The sequence below is a fragment of the Lissotriton vulgaris genome, chromosome 1_1 (genome assembly GCF_964263255.1).
Source record: "Lissotriton vulgaris chromosome 1_1, aLisVul1.2, whole genome shotgun sequence".
Taxonomy (NCBI): domain Eukaryota; kingdom Metazoa; phylum Chordata; class Amphibia; order Caudata; family Salamandridae; genus Lissotriton; species Lissotriton vulgaris.
This window is the reverse complement of record NC_141685.1, coordinates 1,228,955,791-1,228,967,613: the sequence shown is the minus strand read 5'-3', so window position 1 is coordinate 1,228,967,613 and position 11,823 is coordinate 1,228,955,791.

The window sequence follows — 11,823 nt, the reverse complement described above, 5'->3', positions numbered from 1 at the left end:
TATACTTCGTTTGCTTCACTCCCGCTGTTCTGCACTACTCCTCTCTCCTCTCAATCACGGACTATCTTCACCTTCTAACTTCGATCTTATAAATCAGGTTCTGCCGCTCTAGTATTCGTTCGCTCCGCTAACTGCTTCATTCTGCATGCTCTGATCTTAGTATCAAAGCTCGCCAGCTGCTCCAACTAAAATAACTTCAATCTTTCTGTGAGAGTATCAGCCCTCAGTCTTTCTCGGACTTCAAAATGGCGACTGTCTGCCTTGAGTTGATTAACTGCAATAATGCTAACGACTAGCTGCCGTCTACTAACTGACTCACGGACTGAACCCTGAACTTTCCGTGCTTTCGCTAATATGGAACCGTGTTCATGCATGGAAAATTACGGCCAGTAACCTGCCGCCCACCAAATTCTTGTACCACCCCGTGCCAAGGACACGTTCTCAGCCGGCCGGCCTGATGTTATGTCTTCAACACAAAGAAAAATACAATCCTTCGATAAGGGCCAGCCTGAGCCGGTTCTCTCCAAGCGAACAACCCCTTATAACTAAAACATTACATTTGACGTAAAAGCATCTCAAGCAGCCGAGGAAGAAAGAAAGATGGAGTCTCTCCTGTTCGAGGCCTACAGGGCCCGAAATAAGCATAACTTCATTAGAAATATGCTAGCAACCTTACAAAAGGACGGATTAATACTAATACTAAGGAATCTATTCATTAACATAAGTTTATAGACCCTAAGATGCAGAAAAGGGTAGGGAATTACGTCAAACACCTGGTAAATAGGCCAGGTCTGAGGTTCTAATCCTCCTATTAGAATGATAGCAGGCTAAAGTCACATTCACTCAAAAAGGGGTAGAAAACCCGGTCAGAACATATGGCGGGGGGAAATTGGTGGCCGTCGAGGTCGGATCTCGGGCGGATTGCCACTGCCATGCGCGCGGTGGCGATCCGCACGAGATCCTAATGGCCCCCCTAGTTGTGTGAGAAGTTGGTTCACAATGTGTCGCCATGGAACTGTATATTGTACACATGCTGTTTTACTGCATGCTGTAGTTGGTAGAAAAAAAAACTTCTTGCTAAGCTCTAAAGTTGAACTATAAGGTCTGCAAAGTTTTAGAGGTCCAAACATGATGTGAAGCCCACAAATAATCTTTATCTTTGAACTTTGGGGCTTGTAGTCTTGTGTATTTCATTTTAAAAGAGGACTACAAATCACAGAATCGAAACGGAAAACATGCAGTGTAGCAGTGATTAATGCATGAACCCATGAAATTTAGCAGGCATATATTAGATATCCTTTAAGGGGAGTGTTGGTTACTTATAGGGCAAGTATGTATTTGCTTAGATGGTAAGATGCCACTTAAGTATTACTAAGCCTAATGTGTAGCATAAGAATGGTAGGCAGGTTTAAATATACAGTCTGCCAGATACAGTACACATTGTATAGATATGTAGGAAAAAATTAATACTCATCTAGTGTGACAGAGACACAGGTATATAGTGATCCCACCCCTAAACTAGCACTGATCCAACCATGCAAAACTCGAAACTGGTCAAAAATTAGTCAGGAGGGGCTCCTAACTGCCTGAACAGGAGTCCTCCTTGCCTGGAAAAGTGTCCACAGGACGCCACCCTGCAAGTATCAGCCTGGTTAGAGGAGGCATACAATAGCTCCACATAAAACACACAATTTCTCTCACTTCAGACCTTCAGCTGGCTGTTTCATAGAGGACCTATGACAAACTAAAAAAGTTTGCAAGTACCTAGAAAGAAAATGGTGGAAGAACTACTGCCCGCAAGACAAGGAAACCTATCTGCTATCACTGAAGGAGTACCATAAAAATATCATGGTGGCTCGCTCATTTTTTTAAACATTTAAGATCAATGAGGCTAAGAATGCTTCCCGAGAGATTTTTAGGATTATCAAATCATTATACTCCTTGGTTAGGTTATCTGCAGTCAGGGCTCCTAGTAGGAGCAGTTGCAATGAGATTGCCCACTTCTTTGTAGACAAAATCCCCTCATTATATGCATCTTTCCCTGACACTGAGCATAAGGCTGGCTTTCCCCCTAGGAGTGCTGTGACGGTTAAATAAGTTTCAGAGGCTAATATGAACTTCAGCACAAAAAACAGTTATGCACGCCCTGCTGGTGTTGAGAATTGATTACTGCAATGTGCTGTACTTGGGGACCTTCAGAGGCAGACTGGCACTGCTTCAATGAGTACAAAACGCTGCTGCATGGATGCTATCAGGAATACCTAAATGGACTTCCATCAGGGCAGGTCTGGCTCATCTCCATTGGCTTCCAGTCAGACACAGAATATTGTGAAAAGCCCTGTGTTTCACACACAAAACGGTGCACCAGAGGGGTCCCAACTACCTCTTTCCCCTGATCCAGCCATACACTCCGCTAGAGCACTTAGATCGGGAGAAGCAGCGCTGGCAGTGATCCCCGGAATACGCCGGGCATGACTGGGGGGGCTGCTCCTTCGGTCCTCCTGCCGCCCAACTGTGGAACTTGATACCACTCAACCTAAGACTGGACCAGTCAGAAGCAAACTTACGCAAAAATGTGAAGACGAAGCTAGAGCCCAACTGACCATGACTTTTCTCACCTGGACATGATGTTACTGGTCCGCACGGAGACACTCCACTCGGAGTAATCAGGAACTCTATAAATGCAACATTCATTCATTAATTCATTATTCAGTGACATACCTTTATAGAATTTATTCATGCAGTAGTAATTAAATATAACTGTTTCCTATGGCAAGCTGTAGGTACCCTATAGGATAGAGTGACTTCTAGAGTGCTTTCTACTTAAATGTAGTTTTAAGTTTACTAAGTTATATCTGTACTTAATGACTGATATGTGTAGTTATGCATGCAGTATCCCACCTATACTGCAACTCACTAAAACATAGAGGTACTTACACACTTAGAGAGAGCAAGAGACACTTAAACATTAAGTATCAAAGGCAGTTGCAGATACGCATACATACCTCTCTATTCACTTAAACAGGCACTGAGATATTTGTCCAGCCACTGACATAGATATATAGAGAGGCATAGACTTACTAGAGCAGACAGTGATAGGCTGGCACACTCACCTAAACATCCGATGGCACTCCTACAGGTGGAGTCCTACACTAACTCAGATATATAGTGATGTACTGATATTATCTAGTTATCCAATCACGCATACTCCATTAAACATGGGTCAGGCCTACTAGTGCAGAGGCTATCTGCGCAGTCTCAGTGCCCAATCAACTTGGCATGCAGAACACCTTCATCAAGTTTTAAACCTATGTTTTACTAGACATAACTCACCTCTCAGATAGGCTGTAGGTATGCCATGAAACACAGTGCTTTTGTGCTTAGAAAATGAAAGACTGCTTTTTGAGTTTAAATAAGTTTCTCATGCACTTGCAGACCCCTATGCTAAGTTCTACATATAGTATTTCACCAATAATGCATTTGACATACATTTATGAAGCACTAGCAGCCCGTCCCGAAGTTGTCCGGGTATGAATTGCTGCCGGCCAGTAGTATATTGTTTTGTAGGATTTCGTTTTGATAGCATTTCTTATCTGTGACAGGCCTGTGAAACGCTCCGATTCACAGTGCACTGCTGATGTACTTAAGAGTGCATGTTCAGTAGTGTGTGAACTCTAGTTTCCCTATTTTTCCTTGCAATATTATATAGCGCAAACTCGACAACATGGCATGAGCACAATTTACATTACAGAAGAACACATTCATTTGTGGAAGGCACGGGGAGACAAAGCGATTTGCCTGGAATCACAGGATGTTGAGCTGATGTCGAGATTCGAACGTAGCTCCCCAGCTCTAAAGTTCACAATTCTAGAACTTGTGGTGGGAGGTGTGTCTAAAAGTGTATGTCGGTGCTGGCCATCAATGAGAGAGACCTGTGCATTTTTCAAATGGGTGGTGAAAAAATATGAGTATGTTGCTGGAGATGTGGGCCGCCGTGCCACCAATTTACTTACCGGGGGAGGGTAAACACCCATTATTCAGCAACTTTCTTTCCGCATACCATCACTCCGCATACTTTCATTACGAAAGTACCATGACTCCGCAATGCCATTATAACGCACTGCATTACATTTTATATGCTTTTACCACGCATACATTTACAACGAAATTCGTTGAAAATGCATGAATGGTAAAACCATGTTTTTTATGATTAGATAAGGTAAGTATGGGTATAGGGGTATATGTTTTGGGGTACTGAGGTATATGTTTTGGGGTGTTTGGGTATTTTAAGGGTTCAGATATAGTTTTGGGTTAAGGGGTACAGGGGTAGTTTTAGGGTTTGGGGATAGGTATGGGTTTTGGGGTACTGGGGTATTTTTAGGGTTCAGGGCTAGGTTTAGGTTTTGGGGTATAGGGGTGTTTTTAGGGTTCAGTGGTAGGTTTGGTTTTTGGGTACAGGGGTATTTTAAGGGTTCAGATATAGTTTTGGGTTATGGGGTACAGGGGTAGTTTTAGGGTTTGGGGATAGGTATGGGTTTTGGGGTACAGGGGTATTTTTAGAGTTCAGGGCTAGGTTTAGATTTTGGGGTATAGGGGTATTTTTAGTGTTCAGGGGTAGGTTTTGGTTTTGGGGTACAGGGGTATTTTAAGTGTTCAGGGCTAGGTTTGGGTTTTGGGGTACAGGGGTATTTTTAGGGTTCAGGGCTAGTTTTGGGTTTTGGGGTACAGGGGTATTTTAGGGTTCTGGGGTAGGTTTGGGTTTTGGGATACAGTGGTAATTTTAGAGTTCAGGGCTAGGTTTAGGTTTTGGGGTACAGGGGTACTTTTAGTGTTCAGGGGTAGGTTTGGGTTTTGAGGTACAGGGGTATTTATAGGGTTCAGGGCTAGGTTTGGGTTTTGGCATAGAGGGGTATTTTTAGGGTTTAGGGATAGGTTTGGGTTTTGGGGTACAGGTATGTTTATAGGGTTAAGATGGTTTAGTGTTTAAGGGTGTTGGGGTATTTTAAGGAGTAAGGGTGGGTAATGATTATGGGGTGCAGGGGTATTTAAAGGGAGCAGGATGGGATTAGCACACGATATGAGACATGGCATTAAGGACAGAATGTACCACACGCCCCCAGCGTTTGTCACGCCCCAAGCACACACCCACAGCACAAAGCAGACACGCCCACAAGGGACTACTTTGCTGGCACGGTTCTTTTACCTTTTAAATGTATATGGTGGGCGTCTGCATAGCCTATGTCCTTCTGCTGCAACTGCCCTTTCCAACGCTGTATTGGGTGTTGTGATTGGTGCTGTGGTTCCTGAGATTACCCGCCACAAAGGTTTGGGCTCACTCTTTATTATATTAGTATGGAAACAGGATCTCTCTCACCAAGTCAGACAGCGACAGAGGGACTTATACACTCACTCATATATTCAGAAACAACTTACGTATGCAGCAGTATCAAAAGCTGTTTTAGATATACTTGCATACCCCTCTATTGCCTAACACAGGTTCAGAGATATACGTTCAGCCACATACATAGAAATTTGGAGAGACATAGAGTTACTAGAACAGATAGTCATATACTGGCACAATCACTTAAACATCTCATCACACTGCTACAGGTTGACTCCTACACTCACTCAGATATGTAGGGAAGTAGTGACAAGACCTAGTCATTCATCCATACAAATAGTCCTTAAAACATTGGTCAAGCCTACTAGTAAATAATCAGTCTCTGTACTCTCCCTGCTCGCTTGACTAGGCATGTAAAAGCCTTTCGTCAAGTTTTAATCCCATATTTTAGTACACATAACTCACCTCTGAGATAAGCTGTAGGTATGCCATAAAGCACAGTGTGTTGTGCTTAAAAGATAAGTAATACAACGACAGAAAGACTAATACATTCAATTCCATACTCAGAAATGACTTATGAATGCAGAAGCATCATAGGCATTTACAGATACATTTACATACCCATGTGTTCTCTAACACAGGCACTGATGTATTCTTTCAGCCACTTAATATTAATAATGATACAATATTTATTTAGTCAATTAAAACCATAAACAAGATCATACAATTCATAAGGTTTAAAAATGCATACAAAAAGACTAAAGAAATTCATCATACATCTATTTCAGCTACTGAGCATCTTGTCACAAGTCCTTCACTTTCTTTAACCCCTTCGATGCGTGTGACAAGGTCAGCTCGTCATGGGCGTTACCTGCGCTGTGCGTGTGACGAGCTGACCTTGTCACGTAACGCAGGATTTTTAAAATCGCAGCGCTCAGCGGGAAAACCGTTAGCGCGCATGCAGTTAAATTTCCTTCCTAAGTGTATAAATAGAGATGTCAAATAAAGAAAATAAATGGACAAATATGGCTGATCAGGGACTGGTCTTTTGCCTAAAGTGTAAGGTGCAAAATTGCCATACAAGTGGCAGGAGTTCACATAAGTAATTCAGCCACTTAAATACACATTTAGAGAGCCATAGAGTTACTAGAACAGTAATCTGCCGGCATACTTACTTAAACATCTCATGCCACTGCTACAGGTGAACTCCTACATGCACTCAGATATGTAGGCAAGTAGTGACACAACCTAGTCATCCATGCACACAAATTGTCTTATAAACATGGATCAGGCCAACTAGTGCATAGCCTGTCTTTTGCCCATTCATGTAAAAACCCTTCTCCAAGTATTAAACCCATGTTTTAGTACATATATCTCAACTCTGAGATAGGCTGTAGATATACTATAGAGCACAGTACTCTGTGCTTAAAATATGAGTGAGGCAATGACAGAGAGAACTATGCATTCACTCTAACTCAAAAACTGCTTATGTATGCAGCAGTATCAAAGGAATTTGCAGACACACTTACATACCTCTGTATTCGCTAACACGGGCACTGAGGTACTCGTTCAGGCACTTAAAACCCATTTAGAGAGACATAGACTTACTAAAACAGACAGCCATATACCTGCATCAAGCATCTGATGGCACTCCTACAGATGGACTCCTACATTCACCTAGGAATGCAGGAATGCATTGAAACAACTGAGTCATCCTTTCAGAGAAATAAACATTCTAACATGGTAGATACACAGGAACGCAATAGTGGGTATAGTAGTGTACCCTATAATGCATATAGTGGCTGTTAGATCTGGCATCTTTGGAGTGTTTCCCCGGTCTTTTTGCTTTCTGACATCCCGGTTTTGAGACTGTTTTTGCTGGTTTAGTGTCTCTGTGCATTTTTTCACTGCTGTTCAGTGCTAAAGTGCAAGTGCTCCTGTTGTAAATTGTTATTATGGATTGGGGTTTCCTTGATTGGCATATTTCATTTACTGTGTGCCAGGGCCTGTAAATCAAATGCTACTAGTGGTCCTGCAGTACAGATTTTGCCACCCACATGAGTGGCCCTGAAAAGGTATCTCAGACCTGCCACGGCAGGGTCTGCGCTCAGTTTGTAACTGCCATGTCGACCTGACAAGTGCACCACTTGCAAGGCTCTAATCTTCCCTTTTCTTACCTATAAGTCACCCTAAAAGGGAGGCCCAAGGTACCCCTTTGGGCAAGGTCCTTTGTATGTTAAAGTTAGGACATATACTGGTGTGTATGGTGGTGCAGATACAGAATATCGAGTAAAAAATATCAAGTTGCATAAATATTGAGTCAATAATATTGTGGGTAAGAAATATTGACAGTAAGAAAATTGTGGTCAAGAATATTGACTGAAGGTAAGTAATATCAATTTTAAAAATATCAAAGTCTTTAATATCGTTTGCAAAAATATAGTTGTTAAAAATATTGTTTTTTATTATTGTTATGTAATTTAGTATATATTTTATATGTATGTGATGTATGCTTTTTGTATAAGAATTGTTTGAAATTTTTATACATGTGTTCAGTTTGTAGTAGTTATTATTTTTTTTTCTTTGGATTTGGGGTTTTTAGTTCCGTAGAAGTTTGTGGGATTATAAGGGAATTGAGTTGGAATTAATATAATTATATTAAATGTATTTATTATTATTTATTTATTAATTGAGATGTTATAGTGTTAAATGTGTAAAGTAATGTATTTTTAATTTGTGAATTAATAATTGGTTGTTAATAATTTTAATTAATTTGTAATTAATTATGATAATTGTGTAATTAATTGTAGGTGTGTGTTGTGTTGTTTATAGGTGTAAAGGGTGGGAAGCAATTCTTTTTTTTATGAATTAATAAAAGATTGGTGATTCATTTTAATGAATTAATTGGTAATACATTTTGGTATTTGTGTAATTAATGTTAGCTTTGTGTTGTGGATTTTATAGTTGTAAAAGGTTGGAAGTAATGTATTTTTCAGTTATGAATTAGTAATTGGTGGTTAATTAATCTTAACTAATTAATTGATAATTAGTTTTGGTAATTTTATTAATTTTAGGTGTGTCTTGTGGTGTTTATATCAACCAATCAATAAATCAGGGGAATAATACGCACACTACTCATCTGTGAGGGTCTCAAGGTGCTGGGGATTGGGGGAAATAGCAGTTCCGATCAGTCAAAGAGTCAGGTCTTGAGCACCTTCCTAAAGGTGTTCAAGGAGGGGGCAAGTCTGATGTTGATAGGGAGCTCGTTTCAGGTCTTGCCTGCGATGTAGGAGAAGGCCATTCGACCTGTTCTGGCTCTGTGGATTCACAGGGTTTTGGCGAGGTTGGTGGAGTGGAGGGTACGATTGAGTATGTGGAAGGCGATTCTCTCGTTGAGGTATTGAGATCCTGTGTTGTGGAGGCATTTGTAGGCTTGGGTGCCAGAGGAGGTTCCATTGGCTTTGGCTGATGTACTCATGTCGGGGATTGCCGAGGACGAGTCTGGCTGCGATCTTCTGTATCGTCCGGAGCTTGGGGAGTAGAGACTTGTTGATGCCGGCGTAGAGGGCATGTCCGTAGTCCAATATGCTGAGTTGTTTCACTCCAATGCAGGCAAGGTTGTCAAGTAGGGTGGTGGAGTTGTGGTTGCTGGCGTTTTTGAGCTGGAGGTCTGGTCTCCAATAAGTATGTAGTCCATTAAGGCGATGGCCTGGGGTGCAATGAGGTTGGTGATGGTGGAGGAGAAGGGGCTGCAGAGTCTAGGGATCTGTAGGCAGGGGGCCACATAGTGTGGAGTTACGGTTGGTCTTGACCCAGAAGGACTGTTGTTCAGCAGCAGAGAAGGCGTCGCTTGAGGTGGAGAGGTGGAGGGAGTTTTTGTGTGCAATGGTGAGTCCTCCTCCCGGGTGGTTGGGGCGGTCCTTCCTCTGGATCTTGTATCCGTCCAGGATGGTGATATTGGGGCGGAGGAGACATTAGGCCTGGTTTCTGTAAAGAAGGTGTCGTCTGTTGAGAGGGTGTCAAGGAGGTTCTAGATCTCAATGGCGTGTCTGTGCATGGTGTGCACGTTGAGGAGGATCCACTTAAGGGCATCGGCGGTGTTGGCGGCAGGTGAGGTGGTGAAGGTCTGGCAGCAGTGGCCGCAGGAGAAATGGCCCTGGGTTATTTTCAGGGTGGAATGCTGGCAGTTGTTGTTTCTTCCGGCGTTAAGTGCTTTGTGGGCAGTTGCATTGTAGCGGTAGATGGTTGGAGATCCTGGGTTCCTGGTGCTGTTCATGGTCAGGTCACGAATGGGCGCAGGTGGACGCGACTTAGGCGTGCCTTTGGCCGGCGCGGCCGTGCAGTGGCCTCCAATAAATAGGGGAGGAGTAGGGAGGGTGCAGTTGGGAGGCAAGAAATGGGAAGCGGCAGGAAGAGGGGCATTAGGGGCAGTTGCGCCGGTGGGCAAGGAAAGAAAAAACTGAATGTAGAGACTAACTAAACAAACTTTAAGTACAAGGCATTTAGAACAAATAAGGGCACAGTAGTTAAGGGTACAGAAAATAGGGGCACAACATTAAGAGCACAACAATAAGGGTACACCAATACCATCAGTGAGAGACCAGGGAAAGGCAGAGCGGGGGCCAAAAGTGGTCTCACACCCTGCTCAGACAATTGGAGCTGCGGGGATAGAGAGCTGATCTTCGGCCAGAAGGTCAGAGGTCTTGCTCATATACCCAGGGGAGAGAAAGCACAGCTGGGAGGCAGGAAACAGGAAGTGGTGGAGGGGAGGGGAAATAGTGACGGCTGGCAAGGGGAAAAAAACTGAATATAGAGACTAATTAAAAAACATACAAGAACAACGCAGTACCCCAAGTAATGATGGAACAATATTTGTCCAGTATAGATTTGCCCGTGCTGGATGACATAATAAGAGAGGAGTTAGAGGCGCCTATTACTATGGTGGAATTACAGGATGCGCTCATGGATTTGGCACCTGGAAAAGCAGCCGGACCAGATAAATTACCTTTAGAGTTATATCGCATTTTGTATACGGTAATAAAAGATGATATTCTAGCTACTTTTACTGCGGCCCAGTCAGCTAATCCCCCTGCTTCCTGGGACGATGCAAACATAGTTGTTTTTAAGAAAAAAGATAAGCCTACGGAATTGGATGGTTCTTATAGGCCTATATCTTTAATAAATACTGACGCCAAGATATATTCTAAAATCTTGGCAACTCGGCTGTTGCAAATCGTCCCTTTCTTGGTGTCTCGCCATCAACATGGCTTTTTACCAGGGAGCAGTACAGTTAATCATTTGCATAGAATGGTGGTCGTGTTAGACTACGCTGCAGTATTTCTAAAAAAAATATTGGTTTAATTTTTTTAGATGCCGAAAAGGCGTTTGATCGCGTCGCCTGGGTTTTTCTCTGGGCAGTTATGTGTAAAATGGGACTTGGGCCTCAGTTTTTGCTCGCTCTCCAAATTATGTACAAGCGACCCAGGGCGAAGATTTCTACGATGGGTCATGCATATGTATACATTACACGTGGCACAAGGCAAGGTTGCCATGCTCACCGCTACTGTTTGCAATGTATATTGAGCCCCTGCTGCGTATTCTGGAAACTTCACAGAATATTCAATCAATGGTGGTAGGGAATCATAGCATGCGTGTCTTAGCCTATGCCGACGACATAGCAATCACTACATCTGACCCGAAGCAAGCGCTATTGGAAATCGAGCATGTGACCACTGAGTTTGGAAAATCGTCTGGGTATAAGCTAAATCTTTTAAAGACCCAGGTCGTTTGCACCCCAGGTTTATGCCCTGGTGACTCAAGAGGCCCGATATTTGGGGATCAAGATTAGGCTGTCCCTTCAAGAAATTGTTACCGTCAATTGGGCAGATATAGTAGGTTTGGTTAAAGGACAACTCGAAAACGTGGAATGCTTGAATTTTTCCTTGGTCCGGCGACGGAATGTATTGAAGATGTGCATATTACCCCGGGTACTTTATTACTTCCGGACAGTACCAATAGAACTGTCACATAAGCAATTATCGACAATACAATCTATCACCGATAGGTTTATCTGGGGATGGAAGAAAGCCCGGTGGGCTTCAAAATATATTACGCTACCACTTTCTAGAGGGGGATGGGGGGTGCCTAATTTTGCCATTTATTATTTAGCTTGTCTTCTACAAAATATTGAAAGTTTGGTCACCGGGGGCGAGATAAGGACGTTCGAAACTCCCAATATATATTTGATGTTACTTGGGGATCATTCGCGACACTTCATGCTTAAATTTAACGAGCAGAGTTATTACAAAAAAACCAGATTTAAGACCATACTCGCTGCATTTAAAGGACTGACATGGGTGCGCAAGCTTATGTCTCTTAATAGAATTAATTACTATACTCCACTTGACTCCACAGAACTACTGCCAATGATTTTTTGGGATGCTAAGATGAAAATATGGTATGAGAAAGGGATTCGACGGGTT